Source organism: Caretta caretta, chromosome 1 (genome assembly GCF_965140235.1).
Source record: "Caretta caretta isolate rCarCar2 chromosome 1, rCarCar1.hap1, whole genome shotgun sequence".
Classification (NCBI taxonomy): Eukaryota; Metazoa; Chordata; order Testudines; family Cheloniidae; genus Caretta; species Caretta caretta.
In genome coordinates, this window is record NC_134206.1 from 315,222,236 (window position 1) to 315,248,446 (window position 26,211).

Below are 26,211 nucleotides of genomic sequence, written 5' to 3' on the forward strand. Positions count from 1 at the left end.
ATTAGAAACTTGTATTAGCAACTATTCCAGAAGAGAAGACTAAAAATGCTATTAAATACAATGCCTGCCAGCATTAATTTACATGTTTTTGATCATTACAGGTCAACTATAAACATACCATTCTCTTCCTTGAAATGAGCTGAAAACCACATACTGCTTAAGTGGTTCTGTATAAAATATTTATGCATTTAGTGTTAGTCACACAATAGTAATTGGAAAACTATGTTCTGTTTAATGTCTACTATTGAAACATCAGTGCAACCATTTGGTTTTATAAGTAAGTGCAGCAAATTATTGATTTTTTTATAAATATTCCAGCATAATTGTCAGTCTCTTTGATACGTTCAGCTCTTATGTGTGTATTGTGATTGAAGTACAGTTTCCTCTAAAATTAAACTTCTAGTTCTTAAGTGGTTGATGTGGAAAGAAAAAACAGTTTGCTGTTTCATTAGACAAAACATAAACTGTGGAAGTCTGATGTTCTTTTTGCTAAATTGTGCCGTGGTAAGGTGGAGATTTTAGAGGCAAAAAGGCAAATGATTTTTGTCTACTTGGGTTCGGAAAACAGATTTTACGCTAATAATCTAGGGAACATGCAAAATGAGTACCTTCTTTTAACATGCTTATTAATTAAATAAAATTTACATCTTCATTAAGATACCTTTTGTGGGGACACCTTTTGCTTTTTGAAAATAGAATGATCCTGGACAGCATCTAAAATGAGTTCTTTATTCCATCTTGATCTCTCATTAGCACCTGCTGGAGGACAGGCTTTTTTCGTAAAACTCACTAACTGCATAGGCTCTTAATACCAGTCTTGTCTTTCACATCACATAGCTACCATTGTGTGTTTTGCCTATGCACAACTATACTTCCCTTCTCTGCTGTCCTACTAACAAGAATACTGAACAGTTGGGAGAATAGTTTGTCAAGTGATTTGATGATCAGTGGGGGAGATGCTGTGTTTCTTAAGGGAGGGAATAGACAAAAGCTGACACATCTCTTCTAAAGATAATCTAATTGAATGTTTTTTATAATTGCTTGACCAGACGTAATTGGCTTGAGAGAGCATAATCCCCCAGGAGCATATACAAGTATGCCACCTTTATTATTTATTGACATTCATTATATTAAGTAGGAAAAAAATATTATTGATCTGCTGCATTCACCTCTCTCTACAGGATAAGAGGAGTCTACTGTGATAGGTGGAGAAATCTAGAAGTACTTAGATGCTGTTTGTGAGGATGCAATATTGAAGGAACCTTTTCTAATTTAAATTTTTCCCCTCCATCAGATTAAAAATCCATGTTCTGCTGAAAGGGGGAACAAAAAGTTGTAGCCAGCTGTAAGGGATTGAAATTACTCAGAGTAAATACTTCAGTGCTTTCTAGTTAAGTACTTTTTAGTGTAATGAAATTGTAACTATTTATTTCATGCCTGGAGGCCTTTAGAATTAACCTGTGTTGGAATGGTGTGAATTGTTTCATCAAGAAGACAAAAACATAAAATCATCGCTGATAAAGTTTGTAGATGACACAAAAGTTGGACAAGTGATAAATAATTAAGAGATCCAGAGTGCTCTGAATCAGTGACTCATTCTCTTCAAATGGGCATAAGCAAACAATATGCTTTTTAATATGACTAAATGTAAATGTATGTGTCTAGGAACAAAGAATGTAGGCCATACTTACAGAATGGGGGACTCTATCCTAGGAAGCAGTGACTCTGTAAGAGACTTGGGGGTTGTGGTGAATGATCAGCTGAACATAAGCTCCCAAAGTATCACTGTGGCCAAGAGTTAATACAATCCGGGGATGCATAAACAGGAATCTCTAGTAAGACTAGAGAGGTTATTTTACCTCTGTATTTGGCATAGGTGTGGCTGCTGCTGAAATACTATATCCAAGTCTGGTGCCTACAGTTCAAGAAGGATGTTGATAAATTGGATTAGAAAACATGTTTTATAGGGATAGACTCAAAAAGCTCAATCTATTTATCTTAACAAAGAGAAGGTTAAGGGGTGACTTCATTACAATCTACTAGTATCTATACTGGAAACAAGTCTTCAGTCTAGCAGAGAAAGGTCTAACACAATCTAATGGTTGGAAGTTGAAGCTAGAGAAATTCAGACTGAAATAAGGCATACATTTTTAACTGTGAGATTAATTAACCACTGGAACAAGATCATGGTGGATTCTTCATCACTCACCATTTTTAATTCAAGATTAGATGTTTTTTCTAAAAAATATTCTCCAGGAATTATTTTGGGGAGGTTCTATGGCTTGTGTTATATAGGGGTCAGGCTAGATGATCACAGTTGTCCCTTCTGGCCTTGGAATCTACGAATCTATAAGATCGGAGCTGACTGTAGCATTTTGAGGTGGACCTAGAAAACATGCCGCCTCCTAACATAACCCCAGATTTAACTGCTTCATCTCCTGTAATCTTACAGGACAGTCAGTGAGGAGGTGCTGATTTTCATAATCTGTTATACAAAATAAGTTAAAATATGTGGTGTACAGTTGAGGAAGGGATGGAATTTTTGCCTGTAGAAGTGGCGCCCAGTTACTTGTGATGTTGTTTAATGTCTAGCTAACATAGTTACAAAATTCTTTCAAGGGACAGCTCCCAAATAAGATGGTATCCAGGGGGCCACTGTAATAGTTTAAGTGAATTACAGGAATACCAGGTTATTTTGTCTCCCCCTCTCCTCCTCCTCCTCCTGTACCCTAAATCACTTAAATACAGAATCCAGAGCAGCCAGAAATATTAATATACAGCAAATGCACAAAATAATTATTTCGTTCCTTTGACTTCTAAACTAGAAGTATCGAAGTATGTCTGACAAGGTAACATAGTAAAAATAATGGAGCAGAAACTCATTTAATTAACTCAGCTAAAAGGTTCCCTTATTTTCTAGTTTATTTTGAGTGTCTTCTCTAGTTTATTTCCTCCTTCCATTTCTTTCTCTACTTCCAAATCTAAATCATTCTCTTTATTCGATGCTCATATAGCTCTTGTCATTGTAGTTATCTGAGTGTCTGTCATTCTAGATCTCTATTTCCCCCCTCTTCTATTTTCTGTTTTTATGCTCTCCTGTCTCATTGAGAAGCATTTTCTCTTGAATAGGATATTGTCATGAGCCAGCCAAACAGTCCACATTCCTTTCAGGATACCAGTATAGTAGTGCCTCAGTCAGGTAATTGTTCTTCATAATTTTATTCTTAAAGCAAAACAAAGTCAATTTACCCAAATGCAGAATGACTTATAATGTGCAAACCTGTAGAACTAGCAGTTCAAAAATGTCAGCCCCCATTCTACATGTTTCTGCCCTCTCAAGTGTTATGCCTGTTGCTATTGAATGTATAGGTACTTGGGATAACATGGTGAATATCCGACTCTCCCATCATATTAGCTTATAGCTTTTACGTTTGCCATATTAGGAAATGCTCTTTGGTGGAGTGTGACCCTAATCTTCTCTCAGCGATTGTGTTATGTTGACTGAATTTGAGGTGGACACAGTTATCCAAATTGGCGCTATTAATAATAATGCTTAGCACTTTACATCTTCAAAGTGGCTTAAGAACATTAACTTGCCATTAACCTTCAAATAGCTCCCTTGAGGTAGGCCAGAACTATTCTCCTATACAGTGCCAAGCTACACTCATCACTGAAATAATATAATAAAAATTTGATGATAAAATGGACAGACATTAAGTGGCTTTCTCAAGACCATGATAGTGTGGATTAGAACTCTGATTTCTTTCTTAGATTGAAAATGCTTTGGGGGCAGGGATGTAATAGCAGGACAGTGTGTCTAGCACAAGAGTCCCAATTTTTGACTGGTCCTCTAGGCCTGTTAAAAAAAAAAAAACACACTCCCACGCACACACAGGAGTCCCAGTCTGTGCTGAGTCTGCCAGACGCTGCTGCCTGTCATAAAATCACATTTTCAAACACCTCTGTCTTAAAGAATCCAAACAAACTGTATGTAGATATGCTTGCATATTTATACCTGCCTCTGGAAATTTCCACTACATGCATCTGATGAAGTGGGTATTGACCCACAAAAGCTTATGCTCCAATACTTCTGTTAGTCTATAAGGTGCCACAGGACTCTTTGCTGCTTCTATGTAGATAGACTTCAAAGTACTTAGTCCATTCATTCCCTTGTTTGGTATTATGCAGTTATCAATAACTGTTTTCTGATTCTACATTCTGAACTAGAAATGTCTGCCTCTATAGAACCATATTCTTCACTACTTGCCTTTAACTGTGCTGTTGCTGTGTAATGTTGAATAACTCTCACTTTTCACCTCAGAGGTGTGTGAACACACAGAATGTTGTTCAGAAAGCAATTTGGGAATCTTTCAGGCTTCCTGGCAGTAGACATACATAAAGTCACTATCGTTATTTTGTCTCTTCTTTAGAGGCAGAAGCAGCAAATTCATGTACCTCCAATCACCACCACCCTGTTGTAATAGTTTTTGAAAGGAGACACCATTTCCAAAGGAAGGAAGTTAGTGAGAAGCTCTAGTCTAGTGTAACAAACCATGCTGACCCCACCTATTTACATAAAGGCAAATATTTCTCTGTATTTGAAATAAACTGCATTTTGGTCAAGTGCATAGAACACACTTAGGAATTGTATTGAAGTGCAATGAATGCTGCAGTTACGTTTCTGAGATGGACCTTTCCCCTTTCTCTCCAACCTCTTTCACACTGTTTTCTAGCTTCTTTGTTTCTGCTCTTAGCTTTTTTGTAGGGAAGTGGTGGCCCATTAAATTGCAGGTTTTTTAAGCTGAACCAAAGTATTTGACCTACTATATCAGTTCTGTTATAATGTTTAAATGGCCTGTGGTTTTATGATAAATTTCAAATGACTTTAATCGTTCACTGCTTTCAGAATGTAAACTGACCCATGTCTTGTTAAGAGCTGCCAATAGATACTGAAAATTATCTTCCTAGACACTTTGACAGGAGAGAGAGCATTTTATGCAGTGCATACTATCACATGAAGGGATAGTTCTGCCTAACAGCTCAGATTTGCCTGCTTTTATAGCAGAAATGAGCAAGTGTTTCTCCTATTAAGTTGATGCCACCAAACCATATATTAAGACACTGGGCAAATTAGTGTTCTTTGTTCATTTTGTGGCAAGAAGATTTGTGAAGAACAACTTGTTCTGTCTTTGGGGGCTCTCAAAGTTTATCCATAATGCCTGAATAAACATACTTTGTGCAGAACTATGTGGAGATTAAGGACATGGCAACAGATTCCATACTTGAGCTTATGGGTAGGGCATGGAGCTGTGCAGCACCTCCATGACTGCTACGGGGGTGGAGTAAAGGCTACAGCTCAAGATGAGAATTTGAGTCCATTTAATCTATTTAATTGCAGAACCGCTCTCTGGCTACTCCCTGCATTTCTCTTACCTGCTTCCCAGAGCTATCACACAGCACAGCTGTGCCTTGCCTACCAGCTGCAGTGTCACTCTTTCAATCCACTATTCCTGTGAGTATCAGAACTAAAGTGGTTAGTCTGCATTGGGGGGGGGGGGGAAACTTCACTTTTAAATGTATACATCCCGTATGTACATAAACATCAGCAGTAGCATACTCTCCTAATTCTCCGTGTCAGATTTGACATGAAAATGGAAGAGAAAATAGTTTAATACTGTCTTGCATTGCATGTTTTACCACTGTCAAGTGTTCTGTGTAGTTTTCCATTTCCTACATATCTTCTTTCCATCTTAGCAGCATTTTATTTCCCTCTCCTACCTGTACTTTCTTTCACATATCTTTCACTTACTACTTTGTGTATCAGCATCACTGATGGTCTAATACAATCTAGAGTCATTTCGTTTAATGTCTGTATATAGTGGCTAGAAAGCAAAGCTTGTTTCAAGCAAGCAGTGTGACCTTATTGGTGGGTCACAGCTGCTATATACCTGATTAATAATTTCTTGCTCAAATAGCGACTTCACTTGCAGTTCCATATCATAATTTATTCGCTTCCAAACATTGAGAGAGAGAGAGTGTGTGTGTCAATTGATGATCCTGGAAACTGCATTTTATAATGAACAAGCAACATTGCTTTGTTTAAACAATCTATAAAATACATTTTATTACAATACATAAAATACAATACATAAAATACATGGATGTGTGTTTGGTAACTTCCAGTTTCTGAAGAAAGCTTTTATCTTCTTTTAGCTGTTGGTGTGTAATAAGTTTGTGTAGGGCTACGAGGTAATTTCCTGGGTAGGTTTATTTGGAACTAGTTAATTCAATGTTTTTTTTACTCCATTACTGAATAGGAGACATAAGAATGAGAGAGAGAGAGCAGTACTGATATGCTTTAATATACAGTTCTTAACTTCCTTGCCTCCCCCCCCTCCCCCCAAAAGGCATCAGCGCATTGTTTGAATAAATCTAGATAGACCACAGAATTTTGTTTCTATTTTTTGTATAATTTTGACAGTGTTTAAGAATTTTTTCTATGAGGGGGTCAGACAATAATTGCTCAATGATAGTAGACATTGAGATTCAAAAAGTTGAAGCATTATAACCATTAAAACACAAATTGTCAATATCACATGTCAAAATATACCAAGTAAATATCTTCAAATCAAATTCCAATAAATTCTCAAGAGGCATTTTTCTTGCATTGTCTATCTGTACATTTCTGTAATTATCGATGGAAATATTTTTGTCATTGGTTTGTGTTATGTATCATGAAATCCATGTTTACCAACATTTACCAGTTAAAAATCTAGTCCTTCTAAGCCTCTTTATCAACAGTTGCATTATGAAAGGTACCTGGGTCCAGCAGTTACTTACTGACAGTTTGACCAAACATGTTTTTTCCTAGAAATACTGTACCCAGTAATAATAATGGAAAGCTTCTTTTGAATACCCTTTTCCACTTAAGTTGTTGAGTACATGGTTGATCTTCATCATTCATGTGAATGCAAAGATGGAACTATCAATTTTATACCAAGATGACTGTATGCATTTGTTTTAAAACTGTTCTCTGTTCTATACTTGGTACTGTGATATAGGTGCACCAGCCTTTCAATTCAGGGGGCCTATGTTTAAATCCTAGTTGACTCAGAAAAGGGGATTGTTTTATTATTCACATAGTGGATGAAAATGTAAATAAAAGAAACACTTCACTGCAACAGTTTCTGGTTAGGAGAGGCCCAGACTTAGCATATGGGTGTTTCAGGCTAGGCTTTGAAATGCTTTGTTATAGCTATCAGGCAGGATGGAGTGAAGTAAATCTGATTTAGTCTAACCACACAATGCCTGTCCAATATAACTTATTTTGAGGGGCTCATAACTGCCTTCTTAAATAAGCACATATCAGCCTCCCAATACTAAAATCTAGATGATAGACTCTCAGAGCTGAACTGTGCAACCATTATTCATACCAATGAGCACCCACTCAAGAGAGACTAAGGGCATATTACACTGTCCTGCAGTTTGGACGATGGGGGTGTGAATAGCCACGCACACCAAAGTGCTGCACTGAAATTCTCCTGTGTGGATGCCGTGGGTGTGAACTAAAAGGTTCCTAGTTTGTATTAATATAATACTGTTTGAAGCAGACTACTTTAATGTGAACTAGGAGCCATTTATTTCATCCCACTGCATCCACATAGGGGCTTACAGCACAACGCTTTGGTGTGCACTGCTATTCACACCCACATAGCCTGCACTGCAGGGTAATGTAGACAGACCCTGAGGGTATGTACACACTACAGCTTACGTCAGTGTAAGTTATGTTGCTCAGGGGTATGAATGAGCCCCCAAATGACATAAATTACACCTACTTAAGTGCTGATATGGACGTTGCTGTGCTCCCGCCGAGATAGCTACTGCTGCTTGTGGGGGCTGGAGGCATTAAGTCGATGGGAGGGCTCTCTCCCATTGGCTTAAAGCTGCTGCACTAGTGGCACCACTGTAGGATGTGTAGTATAGCCAGATCCTGAGGAAGCCATCGCCAGCAGGAGTAAGATTTGAACAAACCAGTCCACGCTGAGGGGCAGCAACAGGAGCAATCCTGAAAAAGATTCAATGTGATTAAACCAGAAGCTGCAGAAAACTTTATACATTATACTGAATTTTAGCCTTTCTGATGTCCTTACTTGCTGAAGTGTGAATTACCTGCTTTGTGTGGGCCAAAGCTCAGATTTGTTTGTAAGGAGAGGTGCAGCTGAGAAGCAGGCCAGGGAGACTAGCACCGGAACGACTTTTCATTTGTTTTATGGTTTGACTTCAAATTAAAGAACTTGGTTGATTAAACACATCCTAGCCTTTACAGGAAGCCGGATTATAGAGCAACACTAGAAACTCCACAACTAAGGCTATGAATAGCTTTCTGTTATATACCAGAGATTAGAACAGTTTCTAAACAGGCAGTTTTTGAAGTCACTCCATCTATAACGCTTCTTTTCAAGGTAAATATTGGCCAGAGCTAATGTAGATTAGTGTTCATAAGAGTAAGGAATAAACAGTTGCAACATGAAATACAATTTAAACCTCAAAAATATTTGTGTTTTTAACCATTTATTTGAGGTAAATGGATATAAAAAAAACAAATTGTGAGATTCTCTGTGGATAGAACATATCATTTGATCTCTTTGAACCATATGGTTGGAGGTAGGGTGTCCTTTCTCTTCCTTCCTTCCTTTCTCCTAATACTTCTGTGTTCTTATGCATTTCTCACTATTGTGGTATCGTGTGTGTGTGTGGGGGGGGAGGAAACGGGACAAAAGGTGCACTTTGAATATATGCATCTGTCTTCACATGAGCCTAAATATTATAGGGTGATGCCTTTCCCTTTAGACGCGTATGCCAAGTAAATCAAAATACTGATTTGGAAGTTTGATCCATGTTCTGGATTATTACAGTAGTCATTTCATCGTACTGATGAGGAAGAAAGACAAATCTGATAGCTTTCGAAACCCCCAGAAAACAGTTATCTGCCTGAGAAACTATTGAGCACCCATATGGCAGAGTGAAAAGTCAGCATATTCAGTCCTTGAGCAATACAGTCCTTAGCAAAAGGATATGTTCTGTTCAACAACCAATGTTTATATTCCATCTACTTGTTGTTTGATTAAACAAAACCATTCAGGGATGCAATTTTACTTGTTCTACCACTTCCTATATATTTCCCTTTTTGCTTACTGTCTTTTCATACACATTCGACCATTGTTCAGAACTTGTTTGTGGGGAATCTGCCAATAAGTCTCTTGTGCACAAAAGAGGAATATTGGATTTGCATTGTTATTTCTTACTTGTCAGTGTCCAGTATCTCTAGTGCGTGATAGCCCCTTCTCCTCTTGCAGTCCAACATAGCTCTAGCTGTTTTCAGATGTACAGTACTATGTAAATGCAAAATTTTGCTTCATGTGCTGTTTCATTTTATACCCCATAACAGCAATTAAAGATGAACTGAGAGGCCAACTGTTTCTAGGGTTATCACAGATCTGATCATGAGCCCTGTCGGCAGCTCTCCACATTGTTGGGAGGGAACCAAGCCACTGGGGCTCCCATAAGGTTTAAGCTTGCCTGGGTTGACTCTAAGCAGGCTGCAGTAGTGTTCCCTCCCTTGGCGTCTCTGGCTCACTTTCTGAGCACCAATTCTGTCTGTCTGCTCACAGCGCAGACGCCCAAGATAACCCACCTAGCTTCAACACACCCTCTCCCAGAACTCCTCAAAAAAGTGTGAGCCTTCTGGTGTGGAAAATCCACACTCCAGAGCAGTGGAGCTATGCCAGCCTAACCGCCAGTGTAGATGCAGCTAGGTAAGCCTAGCTCCTGCCTGTGGAGACCCACTTTCTGTTGCACCCTTCTGTTGGTGTAAGCTGTCTACACCAGTGGTCTTCAACCAGGGCTACGTGTTGGGGGTACACAGAGGTCTTCCAGGGGGTACATCAACTCATCTAGATATTTGCCTGGTTTTACAACAGGCTACATAAAAAGCACTAGCGAAGTCAGTACAAACTAAAATTTCATACAGACAATGACATTTATACTGCTCTATATACTATACACTGCAATGTAAGTACAATATTTATATTCCAATCATTTTATTTTATAACTATATGTTAAAATGGGAAAGTAAGCAATTTTTCAGTAATAGTGTGGCTGAGACACTTTTTTGTATTTTTATATCTGATTTTGTAAGCAAGTAGTTTTAAAATGAGGTGAAACTTGGGGTACACAGCACAAATCAGACTCCTGAAAGGGGTACAGTAGCCTGGAAAGGTTGAGAGCCACTGGCCTATGCTACGGGGTTGTGCATTCATAGCTACAGCATCGTAGCTACTTTCCCTGTAGTGCAGATATGACTAGCTCTTTATTTTTTTCTTTCAGGTTTTTTGTTGCTGACACAATGTCACAGCATGATTTTTAATATTTCTTTAGGTTGTTGGCAGTGTTCATTGTGGGCAGGGTTATATAAGTGACAATTTCAAACTTTGTGAAGAGGGTCAGGGTGCTCTGTATAGAATTGCAAAAAAAGGTAAGATTTTGTTCTTCAGTGTGTCCCAGATGTGTGATCTGAACTGCTCCGAATAAATGCGGAGGAAAAATAGGAGTGCAATCTTTGAAACAGAAGAGTCTCAGTGCAGGAAGAACTTTGCTTGCCCCAGACTATGGATTCTGCTGAGGGTACAAGAACAAGCCAGTGTGATCATTGATTTATTATGTAAAGTAACAGTCTGCATGGATTTGTCAAGAACAAATTGTGTCAAACCAACCTGATAGCTTTTCTTGACAGGGTAACAAGCCTTGTGGATAGGGGGGAAACGGTAGATGTGGTATAACTTGACTTTAGCAAGGCTTTTGATACTGTCTTGCATGACCTTCTCATAAACAAACCAGGGAAATACAACTTAGATGGAGCTACTATAAGGTGGGTGCATAACTGGTTGGAAAATCATTCCCAGAGACTAGTTATCAGTGGTTCGCAGTCATGCTGGAAGGGTATAACGAGTGGGGTCCTGCAAGGATCGGTTCTGTTCAATATTTTCATCAATGATTTAGATAATGGCATAGAGAGTATGCTTAAAAAGTTTGTGGACGATACCAAGCTGGGAGTGGTTGCAAGTGATTTGGAGGATAGGATTAAAATTCAAAATGATCTGGACAAACTGGAGAAATGGTCTGAAGTAAATAGGATGAAATTCAATAAGGACAAATGCAAAGTATTCCACTGAGGAAGGAACAATCAGTTGCACATATACAAAATGGGAAATGACTGCCTAGGAAGGAGTACTGCAGAAAGGGATCTGTGGGTCATAGTGGATCACAAGCTAAAGATGAGTGAACAGTGTAACGCTGTTGCAAAAAAAGCAAACATAATTCTGGGATGTATTAGCAGGAGTATTGTAAGCAAGACACAAGAAGTAGTTTTTCTGCTCTACTCTGTGCTGATTAGGCCTCAACTTTAGTATTGTGTCCAGTACTGGGCACCACATTTCAGGAAAGATGTGGACAAAATGGAAAAAGAGAAGAGCAACAAAAACGATTAAAGGTCTAGAAAACATGACCTATGAGGAAAGATTGGAAAAAAAAATTGGGTTTGTTTAGTCTGGAGAGGCGAAAACTGAGAGGGGACATGATAACAGTTTTCAAGTATATAAAAGGTTGTTACAAGGAGGAGGGAGAAAAATTGTTCTTCTTAACCTCTGAGGATAGGATAAGAAGCAATGGGCTTAAATTGCAGCAAGGACAGTTTAGGTTGGACATTACGAAAAACTTCCAAACTGTCAGAGTGGTTAAGCACTGGAATAAATTACCTAGGGAGGTTGTGGAATTTCCATCACTGGGGATTTTTTAGAACAGGTAGGACAAACACCTGTCAGGGATGGTCTAGATAATACTTAGGGTATGTCTTCACGATGAAATTAGGTCAATTTTTATAGAAGTCGATTTTTAGAAATAGATTTTATACGGTCAATTGTGCATGTCCCCACTAAGCGCATTAAGTCGGCGGAGTGCGTCCTCAATACCGTGGCTAGCATTGACTTACGGAGCGGTGCACTGTGGGTAGTTATCCCACAGTTTCCGCAGTCTCCGCTGCCCATTGGAATTCTGGGTTAAGCTCCCAATGCCTGATGGGGGCAAAAACATTGTTGAGGGTGGTTTTGGGTGCATGTCGTCAGTCCTTCCTCCTTCCCTCCATGAAAGCAACGGCAGACAATCATTTCACGCCTTTTTTCCTGGGTTACCCATGCAGACGCCATACCATGGCAAGCATGGAGCCCGCTCAGCTCACCTCTGCTGTTGTGAGCATTGTAAACACGTCGCGCATTATCCTGGAATATGTGCAGAACCGGGCTAAGAGACGCTAGCACGAGGACGATTGTGGAGAGGACATGGACACAGATGTTCCTCAAAGCACGGGCTGGGGCAATTGGGACGTCATGATGACAGTGGGGCTGGTTGATACAGTGGAACGCCGATTCTGAGCCCGGCCAAAAAGCACAGACTGGTAGGACCGCATAGTGTTGCAGGTACGGGATGATTCACAGTGGCTGCAAAACTTCTGCATGCGTAAGGCCGCTTTCCTTGAACTTTGTGAGTTGCTTTCCCTCGCCCTGAAGCACAGGAATACCAAGATGAGGCCTCCCTGACAGTTGAGAAGCGAGTGGTGATAGCCCTGTGGAAGCTTGCAATGCCTGACTGCTACCAGTCAGTTGGGAATCAATTTAGAGTGGGCAGGTCTACTGTGGAGACTGCTGTGATCCAAGTAGCTAATGCAATCATTAACATTCTGCTATCAAGGGTAGTGACTCTGGGAAATGTGCAGGTCATAGTGGATGGCTTTACTGCAATGGGGTTCCCTAATTGTGGTGGGGTGATAGATGGAACACACATCCCTATCTTGGCACTGTACCACCTTGCCAACCGACATCAATGTGGGATGGCCGGGAAAGGTGCATGACGCTCATATCTTTAGGAACTCAGGGCTGTTTGAGCAGTTGCAAGAGGGGATTTACTTCCCATATCAGAAAATTACCATTGGAGATGTTATCCTTGGGGACCCAGCCTACCACTTGCTCCCATGGCTCATGAAGCCATACACAGGCAGCCTGGACAATAGTAAGTAGCAGTTCAACTATAGCCTCAGCAAGTGCAGAATGGTGGTAGAACGTGCCTTTGGATGTTCAAAATCTCGCTGACACTGTTTGCTGACTAGGTCAGACCTCAGCGCAGCCAACGTTCCCATTGTTATTGCTGCTTGCTGTGTGCTCCATAATATCTGTGAGAGTAAGGGGGAGACATTTATGGTGGGATGGGAGGTTAAGGCAAATCGCCTGGTGTCCAATTTTGAGCAGCCAGACACCAGAGCGATTAGAAGAGCACAGCTAGGTGCGCTGCGCATCGGAGAGGCTTTGAAAACCAGTTTCATGACTGGCCAGGCTACAGTGTGACAGCTGCGTGTGTTTCTCCTTGATGCAAACCCGCCCCCTTTATTGATTTTAATTCTCTGTAAGCTAACCACCCTCCCCCCTTCGATCACAGCTGGCAAAGGAAATAAAGTCACTATTGTTTTGAAACCATGCATTCTTTCTTTATTAATTAAAAAAAGTGAGATAACTGACAAGGTAGCCCAGGTTGGATGGGGTGCGGGAGGAGGGAAGGACAAGGCCACGTTGGTTATTGTAGCCACACTACAAATCAAAACTGTTTGAATGACAGCCTTCTGTTGCTTGGGCCATCCTCTGGAGTGGAGTAGCTGGGTTCCCAGAGCCTTCTTCCTCCCCCCTCCCCCGGCATTCTTGGGCGTCTGGGTGAGGAGAATATGAGTCTTGGGGAGGAGGGCAGGCGGTTATACAATGGATGCAGCGGGGGTCTCTGCTCTTGTTGGCTTTCCTGCAGCTCCAACAGACGCTACATCATGTCCGTTTGCTCCCCCATAAGCCTCACCATCCCCACCTGCCTCTGCTCTTCATGCTTACTTAATGCTTTTCTGGCCTCTGCCACTGAATGCCTCCATGCATTAAGGGAGGACTGCATGAGCTCAGAAAACAAGTCATTGTGAGTGCCTTTTTTTCGGCTTCTAATCTGCGATAACCTCAGGGACAGAGATGATGGGGGAGCATAGAAACATTTGCACCTAGGGGGAGATAAAAAAGGAGAGTAAAATTTAAGATGATACATTTCTGAGAACAAAAGGGAGACTCTTTCACAGTGAATTAAGCAATTCAATGCTTTAGGTACAAGGTCGCATTTTACCTGTTATATTGAGCACCTGCCCATATGGTGACACATCGCACACAGCTGGGCTGCAGAATTCGTTTTCCAGCAGCCATGGTAAGCCTTTTGGTACATGGAGTTGGCTTCTTCCGCCTTCATAACATGTGGGAATGGTTTCAAACTGCAGCACCATCCTTTCCCATAGCAAGCAATGCCAGTTGGGTTTCACATTTAAAAGGAGGGGCTATGGTTTTCAGGTGGATGTGCAGCACACAACTCCCCCCACCCTACCGCATGGCTATTCTCTGGGATGATCCCTTCACCCCTCCCCCCACCGCATGGCTATTCTCTGGGATGATTCCTTTTAGCCAAGCGCAAACAACCCGGTATGAACGGAGTCCTTTTACTGTTCCCTTACAAAAATTCCCCTATTTCAACCCCTGACCATGAATGATATCACTCTCCTGAGGCTAACACAGAAAGATAAAGACTGAATGTTGCTTGAATGCGACCAAAACTCAGGACCATTCGCTACCATGCTTTGTGCTGCAGTGATTCCAGACTACTTGCTACTGGCTTGGCGTGGTAAAGTGTCCTACCGTGGAGGATGAAATAAGGCATCCCTCCTCAGAAACCTTCTGCAAAGGCTTTCAGAGTACCTCCAGGAGAGCATCATGGAGATGTCCCTGGAGGATTCCCGCTCCATCCCCAGACACATTAACAGGGCTGTTTGAGCAGTTGCAAGAGGGGATTTACCAAACAGGAAATGAAATTCAAAATTTCCCAGGGCTTTTACTGTGTACCTGGCTAGTGGATCAGCTTCAAAGCGGTCACATTGGAGCACTCTAGCAGAGCTCCCAGAGGCCAGTACCGTAGAATTACATCTGCATTATCCCAAATTCGACCCAGCAAGGTTGATTTTAGCGCTACTCCCCTTACCGGGGAGGAGTACAGAAGTAGATTTTAAGAAACATTTAAGTCGACAGAACGGGGTTGGTTGCGTAGACGCATTCATTTTAAAATCTACCTCACACGGCTAAATTCGACCTAACCCCATAGTGTAGACCAGGGCTGAGTCTTGCCTTGAGTGCAGGGGACTGGACTAGATGACCTCTTGAGGTCCCTTCCAGTTCCAGTTCTATGATTCTATGTTTGAGCCTTGCTTTTTTAACCTCAAACCTGGTTGATGAGAGATACTGAATGTGGAAAAGGACGATCTTCTAACTCTGCCTGTGCCAGCTGTAGTTGCAGGAGATGTGTAATCTTCCCAAATAGCAAGGAGCCAAGACTGTCTGGCTCAGCTGAAGCTCATCCTTAATAAACAGAATTTGCTTGATCCCCAAAGGGGCTCTGTTCCTTAATAATCTTCTACCTTCCCTGTAGGATTGCCATGAACAAGGAGTCTGATCTACTTCTTTCAAGCGCATGCAATAGTGTATGTAAGATTTCAGTCACCCAAGAGATTCTGCTCCTTAACGAAAGAAGAATGTACCTTAGACTCTCTGGTATTCCTTGCTGTATGGAATACTTCAAATAATGGGATGACGTCCCTTTACAAAGGAAATTAGCATGTTTTTTTAAGGGAAACCATTAGTGAGCTGTAGCTCATGAAAGCTCATGCTCAAATAAATTGGTTAGTCTCTAAGATGCCACAAGTCCTCCTTTTCTTTTTGCGAATACAGACTAACACACGGCTGCTACTCTGAAACCTGTCATTATGCTGTGTGCATCGTGGTAGTATGAAGGCAAGAGGCTTCCCTCCTCCCCTTCTGTCTCTGTACTGCTTGTTCTCAGTAGGAATCTGGTACCAAATGTTGCAAGGACCAACCATGGTTCCTCATCCTTACTATCCTTACCATCACCATTTAAGTCAGCATTTGAAGCTGATTTGGATGCACCAAAGCAAATATCCTATCTTTGTTTTCTGCATCCTACTTGCCAGGGAATCACTGAGTTGCTTCAGTTAGAGCAGAGGTTCTTAGACTGTGGGTCGGAACCCCAAGTGGATCATGACCCCATTTTAATGGGGTCACCAGGGCTGGCATTAGACTTGCTGGGACTCGGGGCTGAAGCCCAAGTTCCACCTCCACTCAGGGTAGCAGGGCTCAGGCTGTGGCTCCCGCTCCCCACACTTAGGGTAGTGGGACTCAGGCTCCCCTTCCCTCCCCTTCCCCCAGGTCATGTAGTAACTGTTGTCAGAAGGGGGTCGCGATGCAATGAAGTTTGAGAACTCCTGAGTTAGAGGCATATGGTGCAGAGAGATGAGAACCTCGTTTAGAAATACATGTATCTGATCCAGGATACATGACATAGTCTGGTCTGGCAGGCTTTTGGGAGCAAGTTGGCTTTTTTTTTTTTCCCCTCCATTTAAACTTAATGTTAAAGGGCCACTTCCCTGCCCCTCTTCTGCCTCTCCCCACTCCAACTATGACACTTGTACTTGCAAGTAACTGAGAACCGTTTGCAGTATTGCCAGATCCAAGCCTCTACATCTCATTCCTTAGGTCTCACAAAATTATGAATTTGGCTTAAAAGTCCTGAGATTTTAAAGGTAATAAATTTGGAGTTCTTTTTATATACCTTCTGGTTTCTGAGCCTTTAGTTTGCACTCCAATCTTGTTTTCAAGCTTTTCTCTGCAATTACAAGGGCTAGAAACTTCCTCTTTTTGTAAACGAAAGCTGAGATTCTCACCTGATCACAAGCCTTGGGGCTGGGGCTTTAAGAAACGTATAAAATATTGCCAGACTCATGATCAAATGATAGGAGTTGGCAACATGGAGTCTGTTGGTTTAATCTCCAGCCAATATGTGGCTCAATTGACAGAACCAACAAAGAAGTTGCCGTAAGCCCTTGTTTGGGGTTAAGGCAGACCCAGCTTTCAGTGTGGCACCAGCTGGAGCTGCAAAGTGCCAACAGCTACCTGCATGTATTTGGCTGACCTCCAAAGGTTCTGGTTTGCTGTACAGAGAGCAAAGGAACCACAATGAGCTCAGTGACACAGATCTGTCTGTAATTATCCCAAGCGCAGTACTTCCTTCTAAACCCTCTTTACCCATGTATTGTTCTATCCCTGGTCTCTTTCTAGCACTGAGCACACACTACTCCTACTCAGTGCTTCCCAGTGAAGTAATAAGCAAGGAATGTGAACATGTACATCATTCCTCCTCTTGGCAAGGGTTTTCAAACTGCTTCTCACTGTTCACCCTACACAGACACCTCTGCTTCTGGATTTTTAAAACCTGTCTGTCACCATATGAGCTCAGTTAAATTTACAGAACTGCAATGAGAAAAGGAGTACTTGTGGCACCTTAGAGACCGTCTCTAAGGTGCCACAAGTACTCCTTTTCTTTTTGCAAATACAGACTAACACGGCTGTTACTCTGAGAGCTGCAATGAACAGGCTGAACCAAGCAATCCCAATCAGCAGCAAACCATTGCTAGAATTTCCTCGTATTCCCTTGGAAGTGATAAGCTTCCCAGTAAACATCCAGCAGCCATATCCTCTTGCAGCTTCCTCCTTATGAACTGGTTTATTGGTTTCCTTATTTATGTAAATAAAAGCTAGACTCGGTAATGGTGCAGCAGGAGGATAAATGTCCTGTACATCATGGGCGTTCAGACACTTTCCTAGTTTGGCCTGCGTCTCAATAGAGAGAGAGAGTGTGTCTGTTTTGCAAACCAGCCTCCCTCCTATCTGTGATCACTTAACATCCATGCAGTCATTACCGTAGCCCATATCTCTGCACCACATAGGTGATTCCTTAAGGTGTTTGTCCTCAAATGCCAGATTCTCTCCCCGCCCCTGTATGCCCACAGGCCAACTTCTCTGGCCACAATGCTTGTATTCTAGGCCTGGAACATGTGCAAAGAGTTTCTTGAGTGAAAACTTAATGTTGCCGATGCTATGTCTTCAGTAAAGCTATACGGAACTTTTCTGAATTTAGAATTTTCAATGTTTTGGAATTCAAAAACCAGAATAAATTAAAATCTTGTGGATTTTCCCCTGTTTTACTATCCACTCAGGTTTTGAGCATCTTCCCCTTCTCTTTTAATTTGTTTGTGTTCTGTTTTAAGATTATTTGTTTTCTCAGTCATTTTTTTCATTTCCTCCTATATTCTTACCCACAAAGCCAGTGAATAGGGGATGACCCAACCAACTCATCCACGGTGAATGTGTGTACTCGTAAACATTAATAATTCTCCACATCAGAGCTCCCTCAGCACAAAATCATCTGTACAAGAGAACAAAAAAAGGTGCAAAGTGGCTGACTTGCAAAACTATTAATGAATATATTTGGGTGACTTTTTTTGGCCAAAACCTCTTTTGCTGAAAAATGCAGACTCAGACCAATTGAAGTGCTGTGTAAATTTGTGTTGATTTTTGGTTAGTTGTTTCAGTCAGAAAAATATATATTTTTTGGAAGTATTGAAACATTTTATTTTGATGTTTCTCTAATGAAATGTTTTGATTTGTTGGGTTAGATACACAGGAGGACTTAGGTACCATTCACAAAAGTGACAAGCAGGAGGAGATTTCTCCCTCATACCCAATGGTGAGGGCACTCATGTCAGAGGAAGGAGATCCAGGTTTGAATCTCAGCTCTGGAGCAGAGATTTGAACCCAGATCTCCCCTGTCCTAGGTGAGTGTCTGAACCACCATGCTATTCCGGAGCAGGATTCTCTGTCTCTCCTGTTGAAGATGTTCAATTGTGTATAAATAATTAACTCTATTAATTGGAGCAGGGACTGGAACCCAGGTATCCCCCTTCCAGGCGAGTGCCCTATGCTAGTCATTTTCTCTCTCTGGCACAATATAAATGGAATTATTTTAGCAAAGTCAGTTTAGCAAATGACAAAAATCTGCCCAGGATTAGTGTGAAGGAGCAGAGAGATTGCAGCAGGGAACAGCAGGGGTTAAAGAACACCTGTGGATTCAGCTAGCCCTGCCCCATTATACCTGCAGCCAATGCTAGGCCTGGATGGGGGAGGAAAAAAAGGGAGCCTGGTTCAGTCAGGGGCTGACTGGTGAAGAGGCAGGAGCTCTCTGTGTGCTTGCCCATAGGCACCAACTTCTGGCACCAGTGAGTGCTTGTGCCCTCCCAGCCTCTGCCCTGCCCCTATTCCATCCCCTTCCCCAAAGTCCCCACTCCAGCTCTGCCCCCGCCCTGGCCCACCTCTTCCCCACCCCCTCCTCTGAGTGCGCCGCATCCCTGCTCCTCCCACAGCTTGTTACGCCGTGAAACAGCTGTTTTGCAGCGGCAAGCGCTGGGAGGAGAAACGGGGAAGGCGTGCTCAGGGGAGGAGGTGGAGGCGAGCGGGGGTAGGGGGGTGCACTGCCGGTGGGTGCAGAGCACCCACCAATTTTTCCCCATCAGTGCTCCAGCCCCGGAGCACCCACGGAGTTGGTGCCTATGTGCCTGCCTGAAAGCACAAACCAGCAACCTGCCTGCCAGCGCAGCCACTGGAGGCAAGTAAGTCTTCCCCGGCCACGGGGAACCTACAGAGAAGCCCCAACTGTGGGGCAACTGGACTAGCGGGGCCACGCCTGAAACCAAAAGGACTTACATAGGGAGCAGGCCAGGAAAACAGGCCCTGAACTGCCCCCTCATGGCTGGGAGAAAGATCCATCTCCCCTGTTTAGGGATTGAGCAACACAAGACCCTGTGCCAGAAAGGGAGAAGGAGGGGTCAGGTGCCTCTACAGCTCCCCTAACCAATGATCTAGCTACTAGGCAGCCTGACCACTGAGGGCTCTATTACAATTAGCTTCAACTTGTGCCATTTTGAGGGGAACAATTACACTTGCAGTTTTTGTGGATTTATCCCCATTTTTTGTAATCATTACTTTTCTTCATCCCCCTCTTATAAAAGCTGAAAGGTCGCTGGGACCCATGTGACTATTAACAGCAAAACATAGATACAGTTTAAACAAGAACCTTGTATTTTCTTATGGCCATCTTATCACAGAATGTGCCAGTGTGAGATAATGCTTCCAGGGATGTCAGCATCAAGCCTCGAGTGTTGAATGATTTAGCTGCTCCTGCTTCCGCCTCTTCTAATTTTTAACTGTGTCTTGTATCATAAGGCAGTCCCTCCTGAGCATTTTAATACAATGAGTGAACAGATTTCTCCACCCAAAACGTGTTGTGACGCATCTGTTTTATATTGTGAATGCTTATTTTCTGCTAAATCCTCAGGCACAAAGGAGTCCCTCTCTGAATCGTTTATTCTGCATTCCAGATCAGAGGTATTTGCCCGGAAAACAGAAAGTAGTGCTCCCTCTCCTTTATAAAGAACTTAGTACCTTTTGGAATGCAAGTGCCTTTTCTAAGGAGCACACTTGAAGGGGAACATTGTAAAAAACAAACAAACAAACAATTAAAAAAAGTCAGAAGATGAAGCCCATTATAAACTTGCAGGAAGGAATGACTTCATCAGTATGAAATCTCTTTCCCTTCACTTCCCAAATAGTTCTTGTTGGCTTCTCTATCTTCTTATATTTCAGAGTAGCAGCTGTGTTAGTCTGTATTTGCAAAAAGAAAAGGAGGACTTGTGACACCTTAGAGACTAACCAATTTATTTGAGCATAAGCTTTCGTGAGCTACAGCTCACTCCATCGGATGCAATCTCTCCAGGGTGCCACAAGTACTCCTTTTCTTCTTACATTTGTTTGTTTCTGGATCTTACTGGTTGCAGTGGGCTAACTATTGGAGGACAGAGTTCAAAAATCACTTTTTGAAGAGGTGTGTAGTGCATCTTTGTGGACACATGAGTATTTTGATTTCAAGAAATGTTTTCTAAAAAATTAATGATGGGTGGGCTGACCTCAGTCTCTGCTTTTGGGTATGGTAAGTGATAGAACCCTGAAACTCACTCGTTTATGTCAGAACAATTTTTCTAAATAAAAAACTCTTTTTCGCATTGGTTAACACTCTAGTTTCAGAAATGTAGTTGCATCATACAAATGTACGTCAGAAAAAATAGGTTTAGTTAGGGTTCTCCATCGTACAAAAATGTAACTAAAATAGTTCCAATGCAAATCGATGTCATTTTAGTTAGGATTTTTGTCCTAATAATTATTTTGTTCCAGGCTCCAGATCCTGAAATACTTCCTCTTGCAATCTGTTACTAAGTAAATGTTCACTTCAATATTTAGAAATGCATTTACTTGGTAACTGCCAATTTTAACCGGGCTAATTATTCTTCTTGCCAAATGTTTTTTTTTCTTTTCTCATTCTATTCTATCCCACTTCTAGATGATGTGTCAGCAGAAACCCAGTAATAGTGTTTGAACTAAACTTGCTGGAGGGAAAAGATGAGAAAACAAAAACGTCTATATACTTACACAAGGTTTTTCTTTAAGTGACTCATACAAATGTGCACAAAGCAATACAATCTCTAGGTTTTAATTAGTTAAATTATAAAAATAGTCTGTCTGAACTGTATCTACATAATTTATAACCAAATAGAAAACATGCAGTTTCCCTTTTAATTATGAATTGACCAGAAACACTTCTTATATAATGTGCATTACACTTAAATTAATTTTCCTTCAAAAACACCTGCAATTGATAAGAATGTACTTTTTTACTCCTATTATGTATGTACTTTTGCTGCTTTTGATTTTATATTTTTTCTTTTTAGATCCTTCCTGCCTTTCAGAGCTCACCTCCTTAATTATATAGTATATAAAAACACACCCACACAATATACACCTCCACATTTAATCAGCAACTTCTAGAATATGGTGGCATGCTAGCGAGATCGATATTTCAGGCTCATGATCTAAGCACAAAAAAAAGGGGGGTTCCAATATGAAACCTTTCAATGGTGGACCTCCTCTAATCTCTCAAGTAATCAATAAAGTAATTACATTCTCCTTCCCCTGTCCTCCACTCTGTGTTCCCCTCTGTTTGTCTTGACTGTGGAAGAATTTTGTTGGATAACATTAGATATCTCCTTGTGGCATGTGCCTTATAGTTCTTACTAGGTACATTATGATCAAATCTCCATGTAAATGTACAGAATAGAATGACTTCACAAATGTGGAAAAAGTCACATTATTCCTGGAATGTAGTGGTACTTCTAGCCAGGTGAGAACAGGTTGTTTTTTTGTTAATACATACAGGTAATTCATTCTTCATACTCAATTTAACTCAAGCATTATTCAGGCTAGCTGCCAGTTGTGATGCATGCACTACTTACTTTGTGGTACATTCTTTTGTTCATATGGTAACAAATTGTGCCCACTGCACTAGTCTGGTGACTTTAAACCTTTGGAGGTTAAAAAAAAAAAAAAACCAACCAAAAAAACTCTTATTTTTGCAAACTGAAAGATTCAATTTGTTTTGCTTCTGCCTGTTTTTACAGTTATCAGCTAATAAGGAATGTCACCCTTTTTTGTGTGTCTGAAAATGTTCGTATCTCTTCCTGTAAGTGAGCAAATATGTTACAGGCCTCAGTACTGAAGACCAAAGTACTCTTGTTTCCTCCATTTTCACTGAAGCAAAGGTCACCTTGTCATCCAGCACAGTGCACCATTCATATCGGCTTAGAGAGGAATCTGAATATGAGAGGGTAGTGGCTCAGTGTGGGGGCCCTCCCACTCCGGGTCCTCGGGGGGCTATCCCGCCTCACTATGTCACTGATACATCGGCCACTGTGGGGAATGAAGCGGTCTCCGATTGCAGCTGGGATCCAGGCCTGTGTGCAGGCTGAGCAGCAAATGAACAGTCAATTAGCCCAGGCCGTGGATCAAGGCTGGCAGCAAAGAGTCTGATGCTCAGGCTTCTTGCCTGGGGAAGGGGAGACTGCCACCCCCGGGCTGGGGTGGCAGGGGGGACGCAGGCCCACCCACTCCACTGCATCCCAGCCCAGGGCCCTAGCAGCGACAAAGCGTTTTGTCACTGGGTCAGTGGGGATCCACACCGTAACACGCTGACTCACCCTTTGTCAGTGTTGCGGCCAGACAGGGGTCTGCTACCCCTGGGCCACTTCCACATTCCCCTTCTTGGTGTATCTGTTGCCGTGAGGAGGGGTCGGGGTTGACAGTTGCTTCCGGGACTGCGAGCAAGTCTTTGCGGGTCTGGTCCGTAGGTGATCCGGGCCAGTCGTCCTCTCCCTCTGGGGTCAGGTCCAATGATGGTCTGGGCCAGTTGTCTGCTTCCTCCAGGTCTGAATCAGCTAACGGCCCCGGTGGCCCAGGCCAGTCCTCTGCTCCCTCGGCACCCTCCGCCGCTTTCTAGTTTGGGAGGCCACAGGAGGCTTCTGGTCTCTGGTGGTTGCCTCCCTACTGAGCTTTCTGGGCCAGCTTTTATACTTCCTGCCCTTCCCGCCCACTTCCTGGGGAAGGGGCAACTAGGCCCTGGTTCCGCCCACCAGGGCTCAGTGCGGGGCCCTTCTACTGCCGGTCCTCAGGAGGCCACCCCGCCTCACTACAGAGATGAAAACTTAAACAAAACAAAAATACTACAAAAAGCTTACATTCACATTTATATTTCGCTCTGTATCTTTGTTCCTCAGGGATTATTTTTCCTGTGAGATCATGAAGATTGAGAAGAGGATGTCATTCACATCAGCATAGGAGTTTTTTGGTTTTTTAAATGCACTTTAAAGTGGCATGGATGCATGATTGATAATGCCCAAAATTTGTTGAGCAATGGTGCTTTAAAATATCATCAAGATAGCTGAGTCTATAGATGATTCCATATTTTGTGGATGTGGTGAACAGTGTGAGTTAAAATAAAATAAAAAATCACACTATATTTAGTGGAACTAGTCTTTTCCTGTCTTGTTTTCCAAGTCTTAAATTATTCTTTTTGAGTCCAACATTGTGTTAGGAAAAATGGTTTATATGTTTTTCATCCTGAGTTATCTATAGGCATGAAATATTTGGAAAGCATCTAGATTAGCTCACTCCAGAAGCATGTTAATATGCAGAAAGCCGCAGAGACAGAGGTGGTTTATAGAATATTATACGGCAGGGTCTTGTTTCTTGCAAAGTAGGCTGGAATGATTGCTTTCCTGTTAAATAAATTTGGAATCCACTCCCAGGCTAACATGAGGAATGTGACTGAAGTATAAACACAAGGGTTAACATTGGACGTTGGAATGCACAGCTCTACCAACCTCTTATGAGATTATAAAATTGCCTGTTTATGTGGAGTAAATTTTGTTGCAAATAGCAGTAATTTCTTTTTGTGGTTGTGCAGTGCCTGAGGGGCTCTGGTTCATGATTAGGGCTTGTAGACAATACTGCAATACAAATAATAATATTCATGGGACTTTCAGTTGTTGATGAGTATTCAATTTGGAGAGACTTCCTATTAGTGCATTCATGTAAGAACAAAAATATTTTCTTACTAGAAATACTTTCTCTTTGAGATAAGGAAAATCAATGTATAATGTTGCACAATTATAGTTTTGCAGTTGCTGTTGTACACTTAATTGGACATGGAAAATAAGTGTAGCGTCTGTTTTTTTTTTTTTTTTTTTTAAAGGTCTTTTTAAGATCAGGCTTGACAAGGCCCTGGCTGGGATGATTCAGTTGGGGATTGGTCCTGCTTTGAGCAGTGGGTTGGACTAGATGACCTCCTGAGGTCCCTTCCAACCCTGATATTCTATGATTCTATCATTCTATGATAAGATAGTAAAAATGTTTGAGGGACTTTGTCACCTTCATACCAAACTAAAGTGTTTGGAATTTACATACCTTGAGCTTAATGTGAGTCAATGTCATGTTATGCTTTCCTTGCAGAAACCAAATCAAGGAAGTTGCCTTTCTTCCAACTGCCAAGAAAGTAAAAACAATGTGTTCTAAGAATCTGAAGTCACTGTTTTCTCGGAATTGTTGTGGTAGTGATATGGCATTTTAACCAAAATACTGAGTGCATGAACATGGCTATAAAACATTTATTAACTTTGGAACTTATTTAGATTCCTTTATTTTTCCCTTCCCTGTATGACACTTCTGGCGATACACACCTACCACCTCAACGATGTTATGTTGCAGTTGGGTCTTCCTTTTCTTCCCCCTCCCCCATTTTATTTATTTATTGCCTGCCATCTCCAGATGGGAATGGGATAAAGGCTTTTCTTAGTCTTGCGTGAAGAGTCGACATCTGTTGCACTTTAAAGCAGATTTCCAAGTGAATCCGGGTAAACTGTAGGAAATCTGTAATCCTAAAAGGACGAACTTGAAATAATCTCTACTTTTTAAAATCACTACTTTTTAATGAAGTATTTTTCCAGTGTATTTGGAAACAATTTAGTAGAGTATGCTAAAAGGTAAAGAGGAAATTTAAAGTAATGAAAATGTTGATTAAGCAGGTGAACTTTCTCATCTTTTGGATTTTCTGTAATGATAATTAAGGAAGGTTCACAGTCTTGTGAAGCCACATTTAGGTTAAAATCCTGCCCAGTCATAGGCTGCGGGAATGGAGTAGAGGGTGTCTTCCTAAGTGCAGCATTTAGACAGGAATCCAGACTCTGATGCCACAGTGTTGAGTGTGGATGAAGAACCTGTATAGACTAGAAAACCTAGTGCACTTCTTCTTGTGCAGTATGAGTTGCCTGGGGTTTAGAAAGTGTTCCAAGGCCCCAGTGCGATGTGATTTGCTGGCCTGGAGACATAGCCAGCTCCACAGTGCATGTGTGGCTTCTCTATAGTGCAGTAATAGAGGGACTATGGAGATGATTTCCCCCAATCTTTTCTTATGCCATCCATCCTGTCTCCACCCCATAGAATGACCATAGATCCTCTGCTTGACCACTGCTACTTCTCCACTTCTCATTTATTCCCCAGCATGGACTGGAAACACGAATCATGATGTGTGATACTCTTGGGATTTTGTCCAAAAAGATATTGCTATCCCATAATATTCACTTACTTACAAAACGTGTGTGATGGACATATTGAAAATCCTTTTGTTTTAAAGAGAGAAGCCAGAATTTTCAAACTTACGATTCCTAAAGTTAGACTTGTAAATCCTTAT

At 41.6% G+C, this 26,211-nt stretch overlaps 1 protein-coding gene across 2 annotated transcripts in view; it reads left to right on the forward strand.

Annotated features, from left to right (window-relative positions):
- The window catches only part of PLXNB2 (plexin B2), a 338,143-nt gene that overhangs the window by 135,034 nt on the left and 176,898 nt on the right, over nt 1-26,211 (forward strand). Inside the window, exon 3 of one of the 2 annotated variants that reach the window (XM_048836863.2) lies at nt 5,399-5,512. The exons of the other annotated variant lie outside the window; for it this stretch is intronic. The gene's annotated coding sequence lies outside the window, so the exon portion shown is untranslated. The remainder of the gene's footprint in view (nt 1-5,398; nt 5,513-26,211) is intronic. 2 annotated transcript variants of the gene reach the window in all.